General features: G+C 35.2%; 1 protein-coding gene across 1 annotated transcript in view; it reads right to left on the bottom strand.

The window, feature by feature from the left end:
• PPM1E (protein phosphatase, Mg2+/Mn2+ dependent 1E) overlaps nt 1–23,969 on the bottom strand; it is a 212,028-nt gene that overhangs the window by 179,496 nt on the left and 8,563 nt on the right. The gene's annotated exons all lie outside the window — the stretch shown is intronic.

Genomic DNA, 23,969 nt, shown 5'->3' with positions numbered 1-23,969 from the left:
TAGAGATTGAAGGAAACTTAAGTTCTTCTAGTCTAACCACTGTATTTTACTAAACTGAAACTCAGAGAAATTAAATGATTTTCCTAGGATCACAGAGGTAATAAGGGGAGGATGCAGGATTCAAACTCAGGTCTTGTGACTTCGTGTTCAGTATTCTCTCCATTGCACCACAGTGACTTTGGAAGGACAGTGTTTATGTGAAAAAAAATGGGGGGTGGGGGATTTATTTATTTATTTTTTGCAAGGCAATCGGGGTCAAGTGACTTGCCCAGGGTCACTTAGCTAGTAGGTGTTATGTCTGAGATTAGATTTGAACTCAGGCCCTCCTGACTCTAGGACCAGTGCTCTATCCACTGTGCCACCAAGCTGCCCCAGAAAAGATTTTTATTACTATATCTCTACCAATGTTAGTGAAATTATGACACAAGTAGGCAAAGGATATGAACATTTTTCTTGCCATATTGCCTGGCACATAAGAGGCAACTATAAAAGAAATGCAAGCTCTATGCACCCTGTGGAGATCTAAGACGAAAGAAAGTCTCCATATATTTTAAAATATGCATAGCAGCACTTTTTATGCTAGCAAAAAACTGGGAACAAAATAGATATCTGTTAGTTTGGAAATACATGGAAAAATATTGTTACATGAACATAATGAAGTACAATGACAAAAACAAAAATCTGAAGAATTCAAAGAAACATAGAAAGACTTGTATAAAATTGCTGCACAGCAAAGTAAGCAGAACCAGGAGAGTCACATACATAATGAGTACAAATATGTAAGTGACAACTCTGAAAGAGAGCTACAATCTTGGTGAAGAAGTAGAGAACAATGGGTGTAAAATGTTACATATGCTGTCAGACATGGATATTTTGTTGGTCATTTCTTTTTAAGTTATTTTCTTCGTTATAAGTGAGGTTTAATAGGCGAGGAAATATTGGAAAATAAATCTGATATAAAAAAGACATCAGTAAAACAAAATAAATAAAATGGCTTGGTTAGTTAAATAGGAATTAAGAAATGATAAAGATCAAGGATAAATATTTTAATTATGTGATCCATATAACATTCAGGTCCTCCTTTTGCTGAGAAACAAGTAAATTAATTATTTTTATGATCACAAAAATGTATATATCTTGGGCATCATTTCACTAATCACTACAAATTTTCTAAGATGAAAAGGAGTTATAAAAATTTTAATTTTAAAAAGAAATTATCATTAGCACAATTAATTATCTAGAACATTCCTTATATAAAATTATAATTTTATAGATGACTAACGAAAAAGAAAATTATTGAACCTTCTATGCCAGTCAATATTTGGCCTTGTATCAAAATGAGCTATGGGATTCAATTACTTTTTTTCCCCCAAAACATTAAGCAGTCATTCTTTTTCTATGGGTTTCATATCTGCTGCAGCCAAAAATACTTTGAAATGAGGTTTTGAAGGGAAAGAAGAACCTTCATTTTCAAATATCCCATAAAGCTTTAGAAAATTAATTTTGTTAAGTGAAATGACCTTGATCAATCATTATTGATTGCAGTTTATCGATAGATGATAGCAAATGTGTTCAAAATGATCCCCAAAGATTAAGCAATTCAACGTATGGCTTTTTAAACTAATTCAAAGTTTAAAAGTCTATTTAGGAATTCTAGGTCATATGACTGGAAATGTTTGCTATCTAAATGTTGAAAAATTAGCTTCTAGCAGTGTGTGACAAGTCATCTGAATTGCTAAATTAAAAACAAAATCACTATGCAATTCTGCATTACCCACTAATAAAGACAGTTTGCATCATATTAGAAATGAAGCAGAAATATTTGGCTGAAAATATGTACTGGTCTTGTTTGCTGAAGTTTATCACACCCTCTACTCACTTTGGCAATACATAAAGCAAGATAGCTGGCACTTTATCAAGAATTCTAGACTTGGAAGGAACATAGATAAAGCCAACATGAACAACTCAGACTGAACTGTCATCTATTGTGCTAGAAAAAGATAAGGATTATATGTGTGTGTTGCTAAATATTCTCTAAAGAACTGTCTCTCTGACATGAATTCTCTAACAATGATACTATTAGTCATATACTAAAGGCCCTGTATTATAGATATTGTAACTTGAGATCTAGGTATCACTATCCTCTTAAAATGGACTTTTTCTCTTCTAAAACCCAATAGACCAAATTCAATGACAATATTTTGCATGAAACAAGAAGTTTCCTAGTAACTATGCCTTGATACTAGAATGCTAAATTTAAGAAAACATTAAAACATATAAATTTTTAACCTAGTTTATGAATGTTAGTCCTTAAAAGTAGTTTGGATAATAAAAAGAAATTTAATGGGACATACTCCAGTAAGAGTAGGGGTACCATGGAACCCCTTGGAATGTTCTAATTATATAGCATAATGCCTGACAAAAAGTACTTTAAAAGTATAGTGTCAGTGTTAAAATAAATAAATAAATGAATGAATAAATAAACAGAAGATCAATTCTCACCCAATCTAAAGTTCTACCTTCTAAATTAAATTATGTGCCAGTTCAAAGAAATATTAGTTAAATTTATATATATGTATATTACATGTTTATTTTTGTTACTTATATGCAGAAGTATACATTGATGTTTTATATGTGTTCATATATAAAATTTACATTTTTCATGGTTTTTTGCCTGTTAAATTTAGCATTCTAGCATCAAAGCATATTTTCATGTAAACTTTTTAATTCATATAAAAGAGATTCAATTCTTTTTATAACTTAGGTACTTAAGAGTCCCAGAAGATACCATTTTTGTGTAGATTTGTGTGACACTAACATTTAAATGATATCTAAATGTTCCTAATATAGTTTTCAAAACTGCCGGTCTATAATCTGTTATTTTGTTTTTCTTTTGAATTTGCAATTTTTTCATATATGGAGCTCCTAGAGAGGAAGGTACCTGTATCAATGCAGATCAGTCTCTGCAGCTTAATAATTTTAGAACTAGTTGGAGCACCGAGCAGTCAAATAACATGCTCCATGTAGTACAACCAGCAATACATATCAGAGGCAGGTAGAAACAGGTCTTCCTCCTGCGTAAGGAAGATCACTCTAAGGCCAGCTCCCATTATACATACAGAAATGCATGCATTCATACATGCATAAATACATGTGTAGATGGCCAATAAAATAACTATATTACTTTCATGTGAAATTTCAGTGCAAATTTTACTATACTTAGGATAAGTAAAAAATCATTTAGCATCCTAAGAAAACCTAAACGAGTTAGACTACCAAATTCTTGCAATTCCTCATAACCTTCCTAAACTATGATTTTCCTTTTGTTTCAGAATTGAAAGAATAATTCCCTTTCCTATTATATTACCACTTAGGGACTCTATTTTTTGGCTTCAATTTTAGTTCCTCTCCTAAAATGACTATGAGGATTCACAAAAAAATCCATTTATGCTTTTGTTAAATAATCAAGATCAGGGGAGACTGAATGCAACCTATTTATTTAAATAAAGGTAAATGAATGCATTGATATCATATAGGATCTATATTTTATTAGCCATAATTACAAATGCTACCACTAATCAATTTAGACAGTTTAGGAGGATTACTTCAGATTTATTTATGGTAAAGGTCCAACAATAACTGGTTTTTATTTGAAGAATGTATGCCCTCTTTAAAACTATAAATATCTAGCCTTCAACACTGATCTATACTTACATGTGAAAAATTCTATATCAATACTATTTACCTGACTTTCTTCTGTTCTTAGATTATATGCTTTATTCTATTGGTAATGTGTTGGGTTGTTATTTTGACCATATGGATAGATCTATGATTTCACTTAAATGTAACTCCTAATTCAGAACTATATATATATATGTCACCATTGTCCTGTTAATAGATTAAACTACACTCTGGATCATAGAAAGTACATTTTTTCAGAAAAACTTCAGACTATCATTACTCTGCATTCTTTATGGCTCCAAATATGTTTTTATTCACAGAATTTTCCATAACAATAATAGTACTAGTATATGTTAAATTAGATATGCATCTTACACGTGTGTTGAAGATTGGCACTTTGGGATATAAAGGTAGAAAGGAACAATAGAAATATAAGCACCTTCCCAAGAATAAACCTCATTTAGAAAATTTGATCCTTCAAACTTTCTCCCACACATCATGTGCTCACTTAAAATATGGCACACAGTTTTGTATAGTCTTCACTATTAAGCAGTTTGATATGTTTGTTTAGAAGCTTATGGTGCCTAGTTAGAAGTCTGCTAGATAGGTGCTGTTTTAAGATTTTCCTCCACTGAAAAACAAGTTTACATGGTAGGTACTGATATCAAATAATATACTTATCTTTTCAAACTCTCCAGGAAGAAAACAGGACTTAAGCATGGTTGAAATAGAAACACTTTATTCAGGCATCAGTTCTAAAACCCCTACACAGCTTGGCATCAGTGGCATGGTGGGGAAAATGTTCAGAAAGAGAGAAAGGGAGATTTTGCAATTCTGAGGATATGGTTGTTCCAAAAAGCAAATAAACCAAAGTAAGAAGATAAAATGGAAATTTACAAATGTATATGGGGTTCTTTAGGTTACCAAGAATGAGTTTTTTTGTTAATAGAAGTGAAATACCTATGATTTATAAAGAAGTTGTAGAAGATTCCACTAGCTGTAGAGAAGTATCAATAAATGCATTCATTCATTTGCTCATTCAATATTTATTGAGGTCTAGTTTTTGCAAGCCACTATACTATATGATATATAGATATAATGTAAATAATGAAGTAGTCCCTATAGTATCTTTCACTTAAATATTGCATTTTAGGGTCACTAAAACTAAAAATGAAGACCAATGCACAACCAGTTAGAAAAATTTATCCATTTGATGATGATGACTATGATGATAATGGGCAGCTAGATAGTGCACCAGATAGAAGGCCTGAAGTCAGGAAGGCTTATCTTCCTGAATTCAAATTTGACCTCAGATACTTATTAGCTGTGTGACTCTGGGCAAGTCACTTAACCTTGTTGGCCTCAGTTTCCTCATCCGTAAAATGAGTTGGAGAAGGAAACAACCACAAGTTAGAAAATTTACCCATTTTATACAGCTGGTTAAACACTATTTTAAATAATTTAATCTAAATCACACAGAACACAAGCACCAACCCGAGAATCCAAGAGTCCTATTTTCCACCCACTAACTACAAAATATCATCAACCACTTAAGTTATTATATTCTTTGTTACTGAAAAAGAACAATGAAAGGTCTTTAAGAAAGTAAATGGAAGAAAAAGCATAAATTGTTTGCTATGTGAAAAGTGATAAGGATACAAACAGAAAACCAAGATAATCCTTAATCTCAAGGAGTTCACAATTAGAAAGTGAATATATATAGGTTTTAACTTTAAGCCTGACAGAAAGGTCTTTTGGTCCTGAGGAACTATCTCTGTGGTATTGTCACGTGCTCACACTTGGGCTTTTGTAACAAAATATCTGCATTGTCAATAACTTTGACCATCCATTCTGTTGTCACACTAAGTAGAAGGTTAGTCTTGTTTTGTGCTGCTAAAAATTCAATGTTCCTTTTTTTCCATATTTGATCCCAAAGTATCTTCCTATGGAACAAAGAAGTTTTTTAAAAATTATGTTTTTGGATTACCCAGGAAACCTTGGTTGCCCCTCACACCAGGATAGCCAAAGGTAGGTGAAAGTGATTACATTAAAGCTAAATCAGAGAGTGTCAAGTCAGGAGTACCCCATTTAGCATAACTCAAACTGAATAACTCAAAGTCCTCTGACTCTTTTTCTTCCTGTCTGCTCAGTGTTTCAGAATTCCTTGAGTCATTTCCTGGAGATGTGGGAAAAGGACATAAATGGTGAACTACTGGCATGTGACAGTAAATATATGCCAGCCTAGGTGAGTTAAGATTGAATCTAAAAACACTAGTTGCTTTTTCTGCTTTATTTCTTTTCAGAGCATAGGAGATTGTCCACTTTTGGGGACAATCTTGTAAGTTAGAAAGGCTGGAAACACCTAGATGTTGAATAAATGCTAACTCTATTTCTGGAGAAGCCCCTGGAAACTGTTACAGAGCTCCTTGGAAAAGATAACCACCAGCAGGATGAACCTGACCCCTGGCCTGAGTTGCCAGAAATTACAGAGCTGAAGAAAATTGTTTAGACAGTGCAGAGTCAAGCTGAATGCGAAAGGTCAGTTTAGTAGTTCTACATGTTTGCTTTGATGCTTTAAGTCTCAACCTCCTGGTAGAGTATAATATCTGCTATATGTTACTGCTTGCTTAATGCATTGCATACTTGTGAATCTGTTTAGCAGCTTTTTGTGTGGTAGAAATAAATAGCTGTACTATATCTGATTGATATTGTATATTAAGTATCTTTCTAAACCCCTTTTCGGGAGTCTCTAGATATGATCCTAACCTAACTTTATAATTTCACTCTGAGGTAAAAAGAGCCAGAAATTGCCCCAAAAAAAGATTGACCCCTCCCCTTAAGGTCAGGACCAAACCAAGTCTGAACCTAGTTCACATATGCATGGGTGCTGAGCAGAGAGGGCCCCATTAATGATAAAGGAGAGAGCAAGCACTCCAGCCCCTGCTAGACCAAATAACAGTTGTATATTGTTACATTTGTTAACATGGATGGCTTGCTGAGCAGGGGAGAGGGATGTTCAGAAATGAAGGTAATGTGAAACAAAAGATTTTTTTTAATTAAAGGAAAAAAGTATATATGCAAACATTTTGCCACTGGTTCCACATAGATACATCAAAGCAGAGTATTTCTTTAAAGGCTCTTATACTGGTGTCTCTTTAACAGACAAAGAATGTACATAGAAGGAAGTGACAGTGATTTTTCAAAAAATATGGCACATTTCTATGTCTGCAACTGGACTATATTATCTTCCTCCTACCTAAACCCTCCCCTATTCTAAATTTCCCTATTGTCAAAGGTACCCCCATATTCCCTGTCATCTGAATCAACCTCAGGGTAGTTTGTTACTCCTTACTCTCCCAACATATCCAATCTTTTGCCATATTTTGTCCTTTCTACCATTACAATATCTCTCCTACACATCCCTTATCCTCACTCACACAGCTACTACCCTAATTCAGGGCCTCATCACCTCTTGCCTAGACTATTGAAATAACCTTCTCATTGGTCTCTGCCTCAACACTCTTCCCATTCCAGTCCACATTCCACTCAGTTGACAAAGCAATTTTTATAATGTAGATCAGTCATTCCTCAAGGAATAAACTCCAGTGGTTCCCTATTACCTCCAGCAAATAGGTGGCACAGTGGATAGAGTGCCAGGCCTGCAGTCAGGAAGACTCATCTTCCAGAGTTCAAATCTGTCCTCAGACATTTACTAGTTGTGTAACCCTGGGAAAATTACTTAATGGGGCTCGCCTCAGTTACCTCATCTGTAATAAAATGGGCTAGAGAAGAAACTGACAAACCACTTTAGTATATCTGCCAAGAAAATCCCAAATGGACTCACTGAGATTTGGACACAACTGAACAATATTAAATATATAGCCCTCTCTTTGTCATTTTAAATTCTCCATAACCTGACCCCTTCCTACCTTTCCATTCTTCTTACACTTTATTCCCTTCAACGAAACCTACAATTTAGCTATACTGGCCTCCTATTTGTTACACAAGACAATGCATCTCCTATCTTTGTATTTTTGTCCTGGTTGTTCCTCATTCTTACAATGTTCTTCCTTCTCAGCTGCTCTTCCTAGATCCTCTGGCTTCTTTCAAAACTCCCCTCAGATCCCCCTTTTACAGGAGGCCTCGCCCAGTCTCCCCCTCCCCTGACCAGGCCAACTGCTAATACCTTCTCTTCTGAAATTACCTTCCTTCTGCTCTGTGTATCTTGTACTACCAAGGTGTTTGTATGTTGTCTGCATTAGAATGTAAGCTGCAAGAAGGACAGGAACTGTTTTTGCCTTCCTTCATATTCCCAGCACTTAGTGCAGTTGCCAGCACATAGTAAGTACTTAATATACGCTGGCACAGACCAGTCCAGTGATTCAGGTTCAGGATCAGAACACACTGAAATATACTCATGGACTATAATAAAAATAACTTTACTTGTAATAAAAGACTTTAAAAGAATACGGTTACTAGAAATAGATGTGGTTTCCCTACACCTCCGCAATTCCTCAGCATAGCAATATGGATCAGAAAGGAATCCCACAAGGCACTGGGAATTTACCAGACTTCAGGAACACCAACTTCCCATAGGCTAGAGCTTTTATCCCTAGTTCTTCCAAACCAACTAAATCCCAAGGACAGCCTCCTTGCCTCCTGAAAGAGAAAACATCCAGTCTACCTAAAATAAATGTTGTTTCTACCACATTCCACCTCTGAGTGGCAAGATCCCAAAAATCCTTTAGGGGACCTTTTTAAAAGAGTTTTAAACAACTCTGATGTAGCACTGTCAGCACTACTAAAGTATCTTGGTCCAAACAAAATAAAGGACTAAAAATAAAACAAAATAACAACAAATAAACAACAAATGACATAAAAGTCCATGAAAAAGGTATAGATCTCAAAGCGGGAATAATGTCACAGTGATTCTCCTGATACTAAACAGGAATGATGAATAGGAGCAGTACTAGGAATATTATAACCATAGTGCCAAAGATGACCCCTCTGACACAGTCATTGTGTGACCCAACAAGAGCCAGTATTTATATAACTCTTTAAGATTTGCAAAGCATATTATATATGTTATCTCATTTGATTCTCTACAACCCTAGGAGGCAGGTATTATTAACCCTATTTTACAGATAAAGGAACTGAGGTTGAGAGAAATTAAATAACTTGCCCAAGGTCACATAGCTAGTAAGTTATCAGAAACAGGATTTGAATTCAGATCTTCTTTTTTTTTTCTTTTTTCTTTTTATAATTTGTATGATAGGACAGGGCATTTGGGGTTAAGTGACTTGCCCAAGGTCACACAGCTAGTAAGTGTTAAGTATCTGAGGCTGCATTTGAACTCAGGTGCTCCTGACTCCAGGGCTGGTGCTCTATTCACTGTACCACCTGGCTGCCCCAAATTCAGATCTTCTTGACTTGAGCTCCAGTACTCTGTCTACTTTACCACCTAGATCCTCATCACAGGTCATGGTCATGTGCAGCAAGATAACTAGGAATCCTAAATTTTTGCAAGCAACCTGTCCCAGGATCTGATTTGAAACCCACGTTCACCTTATACTGCCAACCTACTTATTGCTCCCTGGCCTACCAGCCAAAAACTCTGTCTCCATGGAAACCTCATCAGGGGTGATATCAAATCCTTGTCCTTTTAGAGGTTTCTGCTAAGGGACTGCCACCTGCTTCTTTGAGGGTTATATGAAATTTCTCCCTCATCTTACTTCAGGATTTCAGGATTGCCACTAAATCAGCTAAGAGATACTTCTCCTTCCATGTAATTCATATTCCCCAACAACTGTATAAAGAGAGTTTTACCTCATCTATGTTACTAGGAAGCAAAGCACCTTCCAACCTAATCCTAATCTTTTTCTAGGAAGTTGTCCAAACCATGGGGGAAGGAGATGTCCAAATTAAGGGGGAGTTGAACAAGGTTAAAGCTACTCTACATTAGGGACTGTGTGGAAATTAAGGAAAAGGCAGAAAGGGACAACCAAGGCTCTGTCCAAAATAGTTCCATCCTTATCAGATAAATATTTCTAGAGGCCAGATCCAAGAAACTACTAGGGTAGTGAGTTCTTTCCCTTCCTGGAGTAGCAACAATTCATCACATATATAGTTTCTGGAAGGTGGGACACTCAACCCTGATAATCAGGCATATGATGACAAAGCCACTGTTCCAAGAGTCCATCTAGCATTCAACATTATTGACTGCTGCAAGATGACACAGGAGACAGAAAACCCAGCAAATATAGTGGCAGTGGGGCCAAGCAATATCAAACTTGCTCTCTACTAAAATGAGTCCCCTGATCAGAAACAGTGCTTTGGAGGGCCCACAAAGAAAATAACAGAAGTATCATACAAATTGTAAAAGCTTTGATTGTAGCAGCTTTGTTGGTAGACTTAAGTGGCACTTGCAATGCCATATAATAAGTATCATCTGTGGTAAGGATAACCCCCCTTCTCTCTGACAGGAAAGAGGAGCACTATGATTAAGTCTTACTGAAGGCAAAGCATTGGGGCTAAGAGGTCTGAGCCCCCAGCAAAATCACAACCTGACCAATACCTGAGGGCCCTGGTCCAGCATTATCTTCAATATACCATTTCCATTTAATAAAAGAAGTCTCCTGTGCTCTACTCTACTTTGCAGAAGATCATCTTATATTGCCCAACTCATAATGGGTAACTCTGGATAAAGAGTGATGGTATGACCTAGCATCAGATGGTTAGGAGCAATTAGGACCTAATAACCAGCCAGAAATTGCATTTATAAAGTATTATAAAGAGGAGCCACTTCTAGGAACTTATAGCTCCAGAAACTTCATGTTCATATAATCTGATACTGCCCCACCACCGTGGTGCCTGATAAATGCTCCACTTAGGCTGTTCTTAAGGACAGTACTTCCAAAAACAATAATGTTCCCCATTATGATGGATGATGTCTTGCACAAATTTCAAATAGAAGAGAGATTAACTATAGATGGTGGGGTTCTCATCTCATTCATGGATGACCTCATATTTGTGACTGACATTATGTTTTTTTGTATCAAGGTTCACATTAGGGTATTAATAGGAATACCAAGGCTAGGATAGGAAGATATGACATCTTCCACAAGATACTCAGCTACCTCAAAAATATGATCATTGAGAGCACATATGAAGACACTGCACCAAAAAGCAAGCCCACTCATCACATTAATAATCAATTTTTTTTAAGCAATTGGGGTTAAGTAACTTGCTCAAGGTTACACGGCCAGTTATTTCTGGGTGTGGTGCTAAGTATCAGCCCAGATTCGATCCCAGGTCATCCCGACTCTGGGGCCGGCGCTCTTACTCAGTGCGCCACCTGGCCGCCCCAATAATCAATTTTTTTAATGGGTCTGTGATCCTACAGGCATAGGGAGCTTCCTGTGAAAAAGCTCCCTTTGCCAATGCAGAGCAACACCTGTTTTGCAACCTATGGTCTTAGAGTGCTGTCTGGGAATCCTGAAAGATTAAGTGACTTGCTTAGGGTAACACAATCAATATTATGTTAGAGATAAGATTTTAATGTAGTTCTTCCTGACTCTAAGCCCAGCTTTCTATCCACTGTGGCACATTGCCTCTCATAATCATAAGATTATGATTATTTTCTAAGTTATAAATATGAATGTTGTAAAGGATTTTATTAATAAATATTTGTGTATGATATGTTATCTTGCTCTATTTTTGTGGGTTATAAAACTTAAGTTCATTTTATTTAAAAGAAAATTATTTTTGGCATATTGTTTTATAAAAAGTGAGAAGGATAACTTTTTTTGTAAAGAAGGGAGGGACTTGCCACATAGTTTAGAAAACGCTGCCCTGATGTTTATGCATAATATAGGAGGAGATGTTTCAGAAGTTTTCTTTCCAATTCTAAAGTACCGTAATATCTAGAAGTCACTAAGATCAAATCTGACTATGTAACATTGACAAAAGCCAGTGAATAAGCAAAAAAGACCATGGAACAGTCAAAATAGCTATCACAAAGTCTGTACTTTACTTACAGAGTAATCCCATAAGTTATCATTCAGGACTAATTTACTCTGAACTTATACACAGTTATAATGGCAGGTTATCAGTTTTTGGACCCCACAGAAGATCAGAATCAGCAAATGGTAGGACAAGATGGTATGTCAGGAGAATGCCAGAGATAGGTACAGTAAAAAAAATGACAATTCATTGTGAGGTAAGAGAGTGAAAAACTACAGAAAACTGATGAAAGAACTCAAAAAGAATAGCCTGGCATCACTTAATGCCATGGCAAACCATCTCTACACATCATATCTTTGCATATTCCCCCTCCTCTCCACTCACACACATACCATCCTGGCCCTTAGCACTTCTTGACTGGACTATTGCAATAGCTTTCTAATTGGTCTCCCTTACTTCCAATCTCTCTTCACTCAAATCCATCCTCCACAAAGCTGACAAAGTGATTTCTATTAGGCAGTTCTGGCTACTCCAGAACTACTCCATAAATCCCAATAGTTCCTATTACTTCCAGAATCAAATATAAACTTCTCTGCTTCACATTTACAGCTCTTCACAGACTAGTCTACAATCCAGCCAATCTGGCTTCCTTGCCTGGTGCAGAAAGCTACTGCTCCTCTCACACAGTACTCCACCTCCCATCTCTATCCCTTGCACTGGCTGTCCCCTGTGCCTGGAATGCATTCCTTCCTCATCTCTGCCTCTTAAATTCCAAGTTTAGTGTAAGGTCTCCTTATGCATGAGGCTTTCCCCAAACCATCTACCACCCAAGGTTACATTGTATCTGTTATATATATAATATATGTTCTGTTGTTTAGTCATTTCTTTTTCCTTTTCTTTTCTTTTTTTTTTTTTTTTTTGCCTTTTGGAGGACAAATGGGGTTAAGTAACTTGCCCAAGGTTACACGGCTAGTTTTTTTTTGTGTTAAGTGTCTGAGGCCGGAACTTAACTCAGGTCCTCCAGACTCTGGGGCTGGGGCCTGCACTTTTCTTACTGTGCCACCTAGACGCCCCCTCTTCAGTCATTTCTATCTGACTCTTCCTCACTGCATTTAAAGTTTTCTTGGCAGGGATTCTGGAGTGGTTTGCCGTTTCCTTCTCAAGCTCATTTTATATATGAGGAAAGCGAGGCAAACAGGGTTAAATAACTTGCCCAAGGTCATATAGCTAGTAAGTATACCTTACATACAGGAAATATTTTACTTTTGTCTTTGTATTTCCAGTACCCAGTACAATGCCTAGCATATAGACATTTAATACTTGTTCAAAGACTTACAAACTCTTATAAATGCAATCACCAATCATGACTCTAGAAAACTGATGAAGCATGTTTCTCACCTCATGACAGAGGGATGACAGACCATAGGTGCAGAATGAGAAGCGTTTTCAGATATTGACAAGACAATACAAATTTGTTTTGCTTGGCTATACTTGTTACAAGAAAAAGACTTTATTTGGGGATTAGAAGAATATGGGTGGTGGTGACAGTATTGTGAAAAAAAGGAAAAAATGAATGTAAAGGGTGTCAATAAAACATTTTAAAAATTCACAGAAGAGAGCAAGAAGGAAGTCCAGAAAGGGACATAATCAGAAGGACAATGATGGTACTACAACATTAAATGTAATATATGTTTTTTTTAAAAACAACTTGTTTGTAATAGATTCACAGTTTCATAAATAATTTTTCTGACCTTTGTATATGTAAATATTCATGTTTCTCAATGATTTTCTAGTTCATAAGAAAAAATAAATAAATGCTTCTTGATTGAATAAGGTCCTGAGAGAACATCACAGTTTTCCACAATAATTGGAGGTCATAATGACAAATCTAAGTCATCAAGAAAAAGTTAAATTGTGTTTAATTTATTCTGTTTAAGAAGGCAGGGAAGTATATGTAATACTTTGAAGAACTATTTCGATCAAAAATTATGAAAAAAAAGCTTCAGGGATATTTTTGGAAACTTCACATGAAAATCTTATGCCCCTAAATCACTCTACCATCAAACATTTAATTCCCAATTTTGCAAGCAAGGACACAAAGAGAGAAGCACTAATAGGACTATTATATTTCTATGCAGTAATGAAAGGTATGGCAGGAGGAAAAAACTTTATTAAAATGCCTACAGGCAAAGTCTCTCTCTACTCCACATTCTTCTCAGACACAAAGCCTGAAGCAAAAGGGCAATGTTTCAAAAGATAAGGTATATGATCCTAAAGCCTTTTCTGTTCTTTCCTACTTTTTACACTATGAAATTCTATTGTACCAATCATCACATTTTCTGGAATTTTCCATTTTTGCATTTTTATTTTGTGAGCTGGTAAAAAGAGTACTGAACTTAGAAATAAAATTGTAGTAATTCATTTCCTGCCTCTGACACTTATTAGTTGTGTGAACATGGGCAAGTGACAACCTTTTTAAGCATCAATTTCATTATCTATAAAATGGGTACAATAATCCCTATACTTCTAGCCCCACAAAGTTTTTGATAGAAACAAATGAAAACACTCTGTAAACCTTAAAGCAGTTGTAAAGGTCAGCTATTTTTTTTTTCCATATTATGAAATTATGTTTTCCTTCATATATGTTTTAGAAAAGCTTGTTGCAGCTTTAAATGTAATATTAGGTTAAAAGAAAAAGGGATGTAGCTACAATGTTATAGTATTTGAACTATATATTATATTTATTGTTTTGTATATTGAATTTGGAAAGATAGTTAGATGGTGTAGCATAGAGAGTGCTGGGTCTGGAGTCAAGAAGACTCATTTTCCTGAGTTCAAATTTGGCCTCAGACACTTATTAGCTATGTGACCTTGGGCAATTCACTTAACCCCATTGACCTCAATTTCCTTATCTGTAAAATGAGCTGGAAAAGGAAATGGCAAACCACTCCAGTATCTTTGCCAAGAAAACCACAAATGGAGTCACAAAGAACTGGATACAACTGAAAAGGACTGAATAACAACATACTGAATTTGGTGGGAGAACAGGGTTTAATATGCAAAATTTTGCTTCACAACCAACCTTCTGGGAATATGGTGTTTCAAATATTAAGGAATAATACCATCTAAATTAGAAATTAAATCCATGACTTCTACAATCCATCATTATAATTCTTTGATGAGCAAGTAACATCTTCCTTCAATTATAAATTTACATTTCTACTTAAATGCCATTGTCAGATACATATTTTCTTATCTAAGTTTAATGGTATTGCCTTACTCTATGGAATAGATAAGATCTTTCCCCAGTTTTAATTCTCTTTTCTAAGAGGCCCATAAGATTTGGAGTTGAGAGGAACATCTAGGGATCATCTAGTCCAACCCCCTAATTCATAAATCAGGAAACTGAGTCTCAGAGAGGTAAAATTACTTGTCCAAGGACAAATGGCCAGTAAGTAGCAAAGCTAACATTCAAACTGAAATGCCCTGATTTTAAATCTAGTGTTCTTTTCACCAAACCAGACTACTCAGGAAAACAATTTAATTTATATGCTTTCCAAAACATTTATCAGGATAGTAATCTTTTTTTTAAAGATTTAACAAGATTTTCACTTTGGACTTTCTTTCATCAACTTCGTACATTTATAAAGCTTCCTAAAAGCTTTTTTATCCTGAATTTCTCAAATATGCCAAAACCTAACAAACTGTCAAATGTTGTAATTCATCTGCAGGGTGACTTATGCCCTTTCATCTGGGCCACATATATTTCCCAAATACAAGTATTTACTGACTTTATCCTGACCCTGTTCTCTGAAAAAAAATTCATTTTAAAAGTCTATAAACTATCTGATTAAAACTGATTTCTTGAACATAGAACACTTCCAATTATTAAAATAAAATCTGTATTTCTATCACCATTTAAATTAGCATAGTGGAAAGAAGGATAGATTTGGATTCACAAGACCTCAGTTCAAATCCTACATCAAACACTCCCTAGTTCTATGACCCTGTTATTTAACATTTCCCAGTCTCAGTTTCCTCATCTGGAAGTTAGGAATAATACTAGCACCTACCTCCCAGAATGTTGAGGATTAAATAAAGTAAAGTAAAACTCTTTGTAAACATTAAAAAATCTTTTATAAAAACTATAATGTTATTATAAGGCAGAATTAATTATAAATAAATGCAAGTTAGTTCAGCCATTCTAAAAAGCAATTTGGAACTATGCCAAAAACTTACTAAATTATGTGTACCCAGTGATACAACTACTTGGCCTACACCCCAAATAGATCAAAGAAAGAGGAAAAATCCTATATTTTTTAAAAAAAATTATAGATGTTCTTTTTTGTGGTGGCAAAGAACTGAAAACCTAAGGGTTGCCCATCAGCTGGGGAATAGCTGGACAAATTATGGTATATAAATGTAGTGTGCTATAAAAAATGATGAAGGGGACAGTTCAAGAGAAACCTGAGAAGATTTGCATCAGTTGCTTCAGAAAGAAGTGAGCAGAAATAGAAAATGATAACATTGTAAAAATGAACAATTTTCATAGATATCAATGCAATGATCAACCATGATTCCAGGGGACTGATGGTAAACATAGGCTATCCACCTCCCGAGAGATGATGAACTAAATAAGCAGAATAAGACACATTTTCGAACCTGGCCATTGTGGGAATTTATTTTTAATGTCTCTGAATATTTGTAAGAAAGGTTTTTTTTTAAGGTTAGTGGAGAAATGAGAAGACAAAACAAATGCTTTTAATTTAAAAATTAATTCAGTAAATGCATCAGCCAATTTACTTTTTTATGGACAATGTCTTGTTTACAAGTGCCAATCATCTGTAGTCATGGAAAGACATGAACCACCAGATCACAGTCTTTTAGCCTCCTGCTGGTTTCCAGGATACATAAAATATTATGCTTACTTAGACTGTGCCAATGGCTAGTCTGCCAAATTTGATGTTCTTTTCCAACTCCTTAGCTCCATGTATGTTGTCTCCATCCCATAAATCTAGGGGCAGAATCTGAATCAAAAATCTCAAATTATATTGTCTCACTGATCATACTAGATGTTTCTACCTTCTGATCAAATCCATCTGTATCCAGCTTATACGAACTGCATCTCTGGATAGCAATCCTCACATACACACCCCCCACCCCAAACTTGTCAGGAATTATATGGATGTCTTCAGAAATCGATTCTTCAGAACACAGGTTAGTATGGTAAAATAAAAGAGAGTTACATCTCTCAGTTCCTTTATTGGTTCATAGAGGCAATTGCAATATTTCTATTTTAGGTGTTAAGAATCAAGAAAAAGGTCATTTTAGTTGAAGTCATTTGAAAGGGTTTGAAAAAGAACCTAGGTCTCTTCACTCCTAGTTCAGTACTGAAATATTTTTATATTTCTTATTTATTTTAAATCTAAGTCCTTGATCTATAAGTTTGAATTTAATTCATACACATTTTGAAACATGCCATATAAATGGCAGTAAATGCAATTATTTTAGGAGTTGACTGAGGAAAAAAACTTCTCTTTAAAACATTTGGAAACAAACATACTTTATGGAAAGGATGTGGACCAGTAGCTAAGGTGAGGCAAATTGTAAAAGATTTACAAATATTAGAGAACGAGGGATTATGTTTAAAAAAAAAAGAACCTTATCAGAAATAATAGAATTGAGAGGAGTCCCAAAAAAGCAAAAGTAAAACAGATCCAGTAATGAAGCTAGAAGAAATACTGGACATATAGGATATGGGCTTTGGCAGTAGTGTTTTGAATAAACTGGAAAAAGCAATAAAAAAAAAAAGTAAGACCCACATTACAGTCAGGCAGATGTTTCCTTGGAGAAAACTCAGTGCTTGCCAAGAATGCCTTGATGATTTTAGATGTATGGCATCTCTGCCATCTGTTCATGTGTTTGGCTATCTTTTAGTCCTTATTGCTGACAGTAATGCCATGTTTATGCCTCAACCTAATATAGTAATCCTTTTTCCCTTTTGGTATTGTCCTGTCTGATATAATGGAATAATAAGCTAATCTTTGCATTTTGAAGACAAATGGTTCTCATCTTTTCCTCAGTTACCTATCTCTACAGACACTATCGTTGGTCTTTTCTGCAAACTACTAACACTCAGCCAAATTCTCTAACTCAAAACTGGGGAAAGACTGGGAAGTTATAGAAATGTAATAGAAGACCTCTACAGGTTTTCAGGGTGTAAGAAAATGTGACTCTTGAGAGGCTAGGTGGTGCAGTGAGTAGAGCACCAGCCCCAGAGTCAGGAGGACCCAAGTTTGGTTCCAGCCTTAGACACTTAACACCCACACACACACAAAAACTAGCCATGTAACCTTGGGCAAGTTATTTAACCCCAGTTGCCCTCCAAGAGGCAAAAAAAATGTGACTCTTCTATGAAGTTTTGGAGAGCACATTGGTTTGTGAACCACTACAGGTCTTTATAATTTAATGAGATGTGTAAGAGTTCCTAACCAATCAGGAATCACATTTGATAGCAAGAATCCAAATCAGTGAATGCAAGTCACAACCAGGAACTTGAGACAAAAAGATGCCAGATACTATCTCTCTTCAGAATCACAAGTTATATCCATTTCTGAAGTTATAGGTGATGCTCTGTATGTTTCAAACAAAATAGCTTCACAGTGCCAACAACTTGCATGCTGCCAGTAAAGTTTAAACTCCTTGAAAGCTAAGATTGCTTCAATTTTTGTCAGTATACTAAAGTACCTACCATAGCATATTATACACAGAGAAAGTATATAATAAATGTTTGTTGAATTGAATAAATGATGATAGTTTTATCATCACATGGAAAACCATTTCCAGCAGAATGAAAGATAAAATGGAAAGGAAGATAAATGCAACTAATCACCCCTTCATTATTTATACGATGTAAAGAAAAGAGAGGTAGCATAGTATAGTGAATAAAGAGATGGCCTCATAGGAAGATCTGAGTTCAAGTGCCACCTCTGACACATATTGTGTGACCCTGGGAAGTCACTTAACTTTTCAGTGCCACAGATAACTAACACTGTAAAGTAGTCCACCTGCTTTGTAGAGAGAGTTTCTTTACTAGGTCCCTAAATCAATGAAATTACTGGTTATAGATCCATTTTTCTCCCCACAAAAAAAGAAACTACAGTAGCTAAACCTACAATATGTGCAATGACCTATGGTCTGCTCTGGCTAGATCCCACTGCAGGGATTGATGATCCTCTCCCTGGTCACTCCAGGAGAAATATGTATTCATTCAGCTTTGAAGGACTTGGTGCTTTGAGATGATACAGCAAACTCTGAAAGGTCCCTTCTTCTCACCCACTCACATTCCCTCCATGTCACCCAACCCCCAGAAATAGGGGCAGGGCATTATATTACTTTAAAAGGAATGATGGCGTCTTCTCCTCTCTCTTCTTTCCTCTCCCTAGAACATGTGGCATCATATAACTTTGGAACTTCCCACAAGAGGTAGGAGAAAGGAACCTTTCTTGATGACAGTAGCATGGTGGTTATGAGTACATGGCAATGTATGTCTATCTTACCTGGGCAAGCCTGAGTTTGAGCCTTGGGATCCTGGCTGCCTCTTCTGATTTTGCACTGTCCTTGAACATGGAAGAATGATGCTAAGATGGATAGGTCCCACCTTGGAAGCAGTTTCATGAGTTAAAGAGTTTGGAAGCTCCTGGGTCCCTCAATCAGATCTGTCAGCTAGAAGTGTTCTGCAACTGTACCCATCTCAGAGATGCCCACAGACAGATGAAGGAGCCCCCAAACCTTAGTGGGGCTCTTCAGAAAACATGGATCTTGCTGGAGATGTTTGGATAGTGCAGGGCTGAGGAAAAGACTGCTTGTCAATCAAACAGACTCACAAATGATCTCATGTTTTAATGTGTTGAGTATAAACTGACTAAGAGAGCATAATAGTAGTTGCAAGCTACTGCTTCACATTTCAAGGTTTTGTCAACATGTACTTGTTAATCTTAGTGAAGGTTGTCTTGTGTTTTAGCAGTTCTTCTGTATGGTGAAAATTACTATCCATACCTGATCTATATTGCACATTGAGAAACTCTGTGAGACCCTAGACATGAACCAAACCTGGCTTTTAAGTGATTCTTCCTGGGGCTCTGAGGTAGGAGAAACCCAAAGAAAGTGAAGGGGGAAAAACATTCCTGACCCCTGCTTTCTTCAGAGATCAGGATTTCCAAGGACTGAACACAACCTTTAAGAGTAAATCCATAGCTTTGTTGTTGTTCAGTGGTGTCTGACTCTATGTGACCCACCAACTTTGATCCATGGGCTTTTCTTGGAGACACTGGAGTAGTTTGACATTTCCTTCTCCAGTGTGTCTCTGTTTTACAGATGAGAAACTGAGGCAAAAAGGAGTGAACTGACTGGCCCGGGGTTACACAGCTAGTGTCTAAGGCTGGATCTGAACTCAGATCTTTCTGGTCTTATACTCTACTGTACCACATGGCTGCCCTAATCCAGAATTCATAGCTAGGGACTCTTTAAGAAAAAGGGAAAGGGCAAGCACCCCAACATCATTGCTCCCCAGTAGTGACCATTTGAATTGTTACAGATGAAATTATTTCCTAATGTTTTTGAAGAGTTTTTCTAGCTTAGATCTATTGGTACAATAGCAAGACTTAAAAAAAAATTATATCCTAAAGATACTTTACATGTCCAGTGTTTAACATAGTGACTGGCAAATAGTAGATGTTTAATAAATACTGATTGATTGATTGATATCTGAAAGCTTCTATAAGAATGTACTATATGCCACTCATAAAAACAGAGTAGGAAATAAGAAAATATTTTTAAGTTTTGGATTAATTTGAATATTATATAGCTATAGTCACAAGCCACATATGCTTTTTTTTTTTTAATAAAATTTCAGTGTTTCATTCTGATTATTTTCTATTTAGAGATAATCTTTCTATTTCTCTTTTGTTTGTTTTCTCTTTTTGGAGGGCAATTGTGGTTAAGTAACTTGCCCAAGGTCACATGGCTAGGTTGTGTATGTGTGTGTTAAGTGTCTGAGGCCAGATCCAAATTCAGGTCCTTCTGACTCCGGGGCCAGCACTCTACTTACTGTGCCACCTAGCTGCCCCTAATATTTCTATTTCTTTACACATGCTTTCCAATACTGAGGAATTAAATAATTCTTTAAAAATTAATTTCTGACCCAAAGTATTTCTTCTTTTTAAAAAATTTTTGCATTTTTGGAGGAGGAAGGCAGGGCAATTGGGGTTAAGTGACTTGCCCAAGGTCACATGGCTAGTAAGTGTTAAGTGTCTGAGGGCGGATTTGAACTCAGGTCCTCCTGACTCCACGGCTGGTGCTCTATTCACTGCACCACCTAGGCACCCCATATTTCTTCTTCTGAGATCACAAAAACAGTACTAGATTTAAATTGTATTTATTTTTTATTTTCAAAGATGACAAACATCTAAAGAATTTTAGTGTTTCATAGAACTCACCAAATTCAGATAGCTTGTATCAAACTGACCCCATTTTGGGTAGAATACATGTACGTATATATTCAACAAAATTTTCCAGGATTCAAGCAACATAATTTATAACTTTCAGCAAAGCTGAAATGATGAACAATAATGGAAAAATAAGCCATAAGAAAACATAACTGCAAAAGTACATATCGCCTATACTTAACAAACAAAATAAACATTTAAAAATAAATTTATTTATTAGTCATTTCTTGGCCAAAATTTCAAAGGAGATGGAAAGAGATCTTCCATTACATATATGAAAAAATGTAGAAGTACTTAACAGACTACACAATAAATGTGTTTTTTTTCCTCTAATGATTTTTTTCTCTATTTCAACCTTTAAGACATGGAATGCTTGACAATGTGCCAGAGTTTCTCTTTGCAATCAGGAACCATATGTTTCAAGTAGAAGAAACAAAGTTAGAGTCAAAGAGAAAAAAGAATATTACTCTATTACCTATTGTTATTCTATAATCTATTCCAAATGGTATCAGACAAAATCCTTGTACAAAACAAACAAGAAAAAATATTAATCAACTTTGTGCACATACACACAGATATGTATGTGTTTGTGTATATGTGTGTATATATGAAATTTCAATTTATATATATGTGTGTGTATACACATACATATATACATACAGTAGAAAGTATGTGTGTGTGTATAAATATACACATACACACTGAAATTTTCCTTACAGGGAAAGAGAAAGGAAGAAAGAAAGAAGGGAGAAAGGAAAAGAATTCCAAAAGAAGAGAACCTAAAATGTACTTATTAAAAATTAGATTAATTATTTTTCTCTTCTTATCCTCTTAAGATTTTAAGATACAAAAGGGTTAAACAGTATCCTTTAGCACTACATTAATCTTGCTGCAATAAGATGGTACGTCCTTTTTCTTATATAACTAAATTTAAAGACAGTATCAAACTAAGACTATTTTACTAAGAAGTAAAATGCTCACCTTTTCCCATGTGTCTTTTATTTTCATATATCATTAGTTTAAACTTTAACTACAGCTGGTTTTCTTCAGTGACTATGATATATGAATCAAACTATTCCATTATTTTACACAGCAAGTGAAGCTAAAAATTTCATAAGTTAAGACTACCGCTTTATTGAGTTTATATTAGCCAAAGAAAATAAAGATTCATTTGATGAATTTCAAGTCTCTGCCAATGTACAGAATACTCATTAAAGAAAATAAAACAACTATATTTCTTAGAAAGTTAGATTAACTTCCCTTCCATCCAATTAATTCTATAATCCTCAAAAGGATACTTTAGCTGAGGCATACAAATAAATAAAAAGCAATTCAAGGATCCATAAAAGCACGCCTAAGCCCTTAAGGCTTTAGGTTAGAAAAAAAAATGAGTTTTCAAAGTTTATTGACCAAACTTTCAGTATTTTTAAAGTTGAAAATAAAAGTTGAAGTCTGGAAACTTCCCAAATAACTACACAGAAAAAAAAAGAGTTCAGAACAGGGAAACAGTGCCAGGACTTGAAAACATAATGCTATTCAGTTAATAGATGCCTAAAGCTATGTTTTCTCTTCTGTCCAAAACCAATCTTGAAATCGATTTAACTTTTTCATTTTCAATATTAATTATTGAAGTAGCCAAAGGCAACTATTTCCCAATTCTAATCCCAAATGCAGTTGTCATTTATTCAAATAAAATGCCTTTTGGAAAGAAAGAAGCACTCTGGGGAAGGAGGAGACTTTTTTAATTAAGTAAAAAGAACAGAAAAATATTTTGGTTCAATTAGTCTGCAATCTGTATTAATTTCACATATTCAATATGTCAGCTTTTAGAAGTCATTAAACCACATACTGGTCAATAATCAGTAATGGATTAATTTATCATAAAATTATAACATAATAATGTCAAAGATCATTAACCCCATAAACAGCCTAATATGTTGTAACATTTTAAATCATCTTTCGTTGCACAATTATGATTATTTTGTTTAATATACAGTACAATGGCAGAAAGCAAAGCTGGTACTTCAGAACTAGAATTTCATTTTAGCATATTGGGTATTTTAAAATTTCAGTTATGTCATTCCCCCCTCTTACCCACCAAAAATAGGAGAACACAATGCCTGATGTTAAAATCAGAACTGTCCTTGACCAACAAAAGAAAAAGAAGCAATGGGAAAAATGTTTTAGTTTATGCTACCACAGACCTCTATAAAGAGCCTGAAGATCAAATTCAAAATGTAAGCACATTCCCAGAATAAGAAAAACAGAAGAGTACAAGTGAACATTTAGAAAGTACCCTTGAGGTTGTATCTTATGCTAAATCAACTAATTAAAAATCACAATATAAGAGTCCATTAAATATTCCATTATGCAGTTAGTATGTTTTTATATACCTAAGGGCACAAATCAAAATCAACCAACCATGAAGCTGAATTATTTTCTTTTCCCTGGGTTTATAGCAAGAGAGCCATGTTGTGTTGCTGAATTTTTCAGGTTTTCCTAAAATTGTATTTTATTGTATAAGTTTTCTACAATGAATATCAAAATAAAAAGAAACTGTGTGGTATAACAAGTCATAGTAAAGTATGACTGATACATAGACTCTATGAATAAATTACTACAGGTATCAGTCTTTTTAAGATTAAATGTTCAAATATGTGCAAGCAAAGTACCAAATTAAATTAGGTATTTTCTGATAAGTGTTATAAATAGTGAAGTATATGAATAGAGTTGAAAGAGCAGGGGCAAAAATGCTGACTCTAATTCTGACATATTGACTCCACCTTGCAATAGTCTTTTATTTGGTCTCTACCTCCAATC

The sequence above is a fragment of the Petaurus breviceps genome, unplaced genomic scaffold (genome assembly GCF_028583685.1).
Source record: "Petaurus breviceps papuanus isolate PSGF00001 unplaced genomic scaffold, PetGlider_PUasm1.0 91023, whole genome shotgun sequence".
NCBI classification, from domain to species: Eukaryota; Metazoa; Chordata; class Mammalia; order Diprotodontia; family Petauridae; genus Petaurus; species Petaurus breviceps.
Note: the sequence above shows the minus strand (reverse complement) of the source record. Positions and strands in the feature narration are given on the sequence as shown.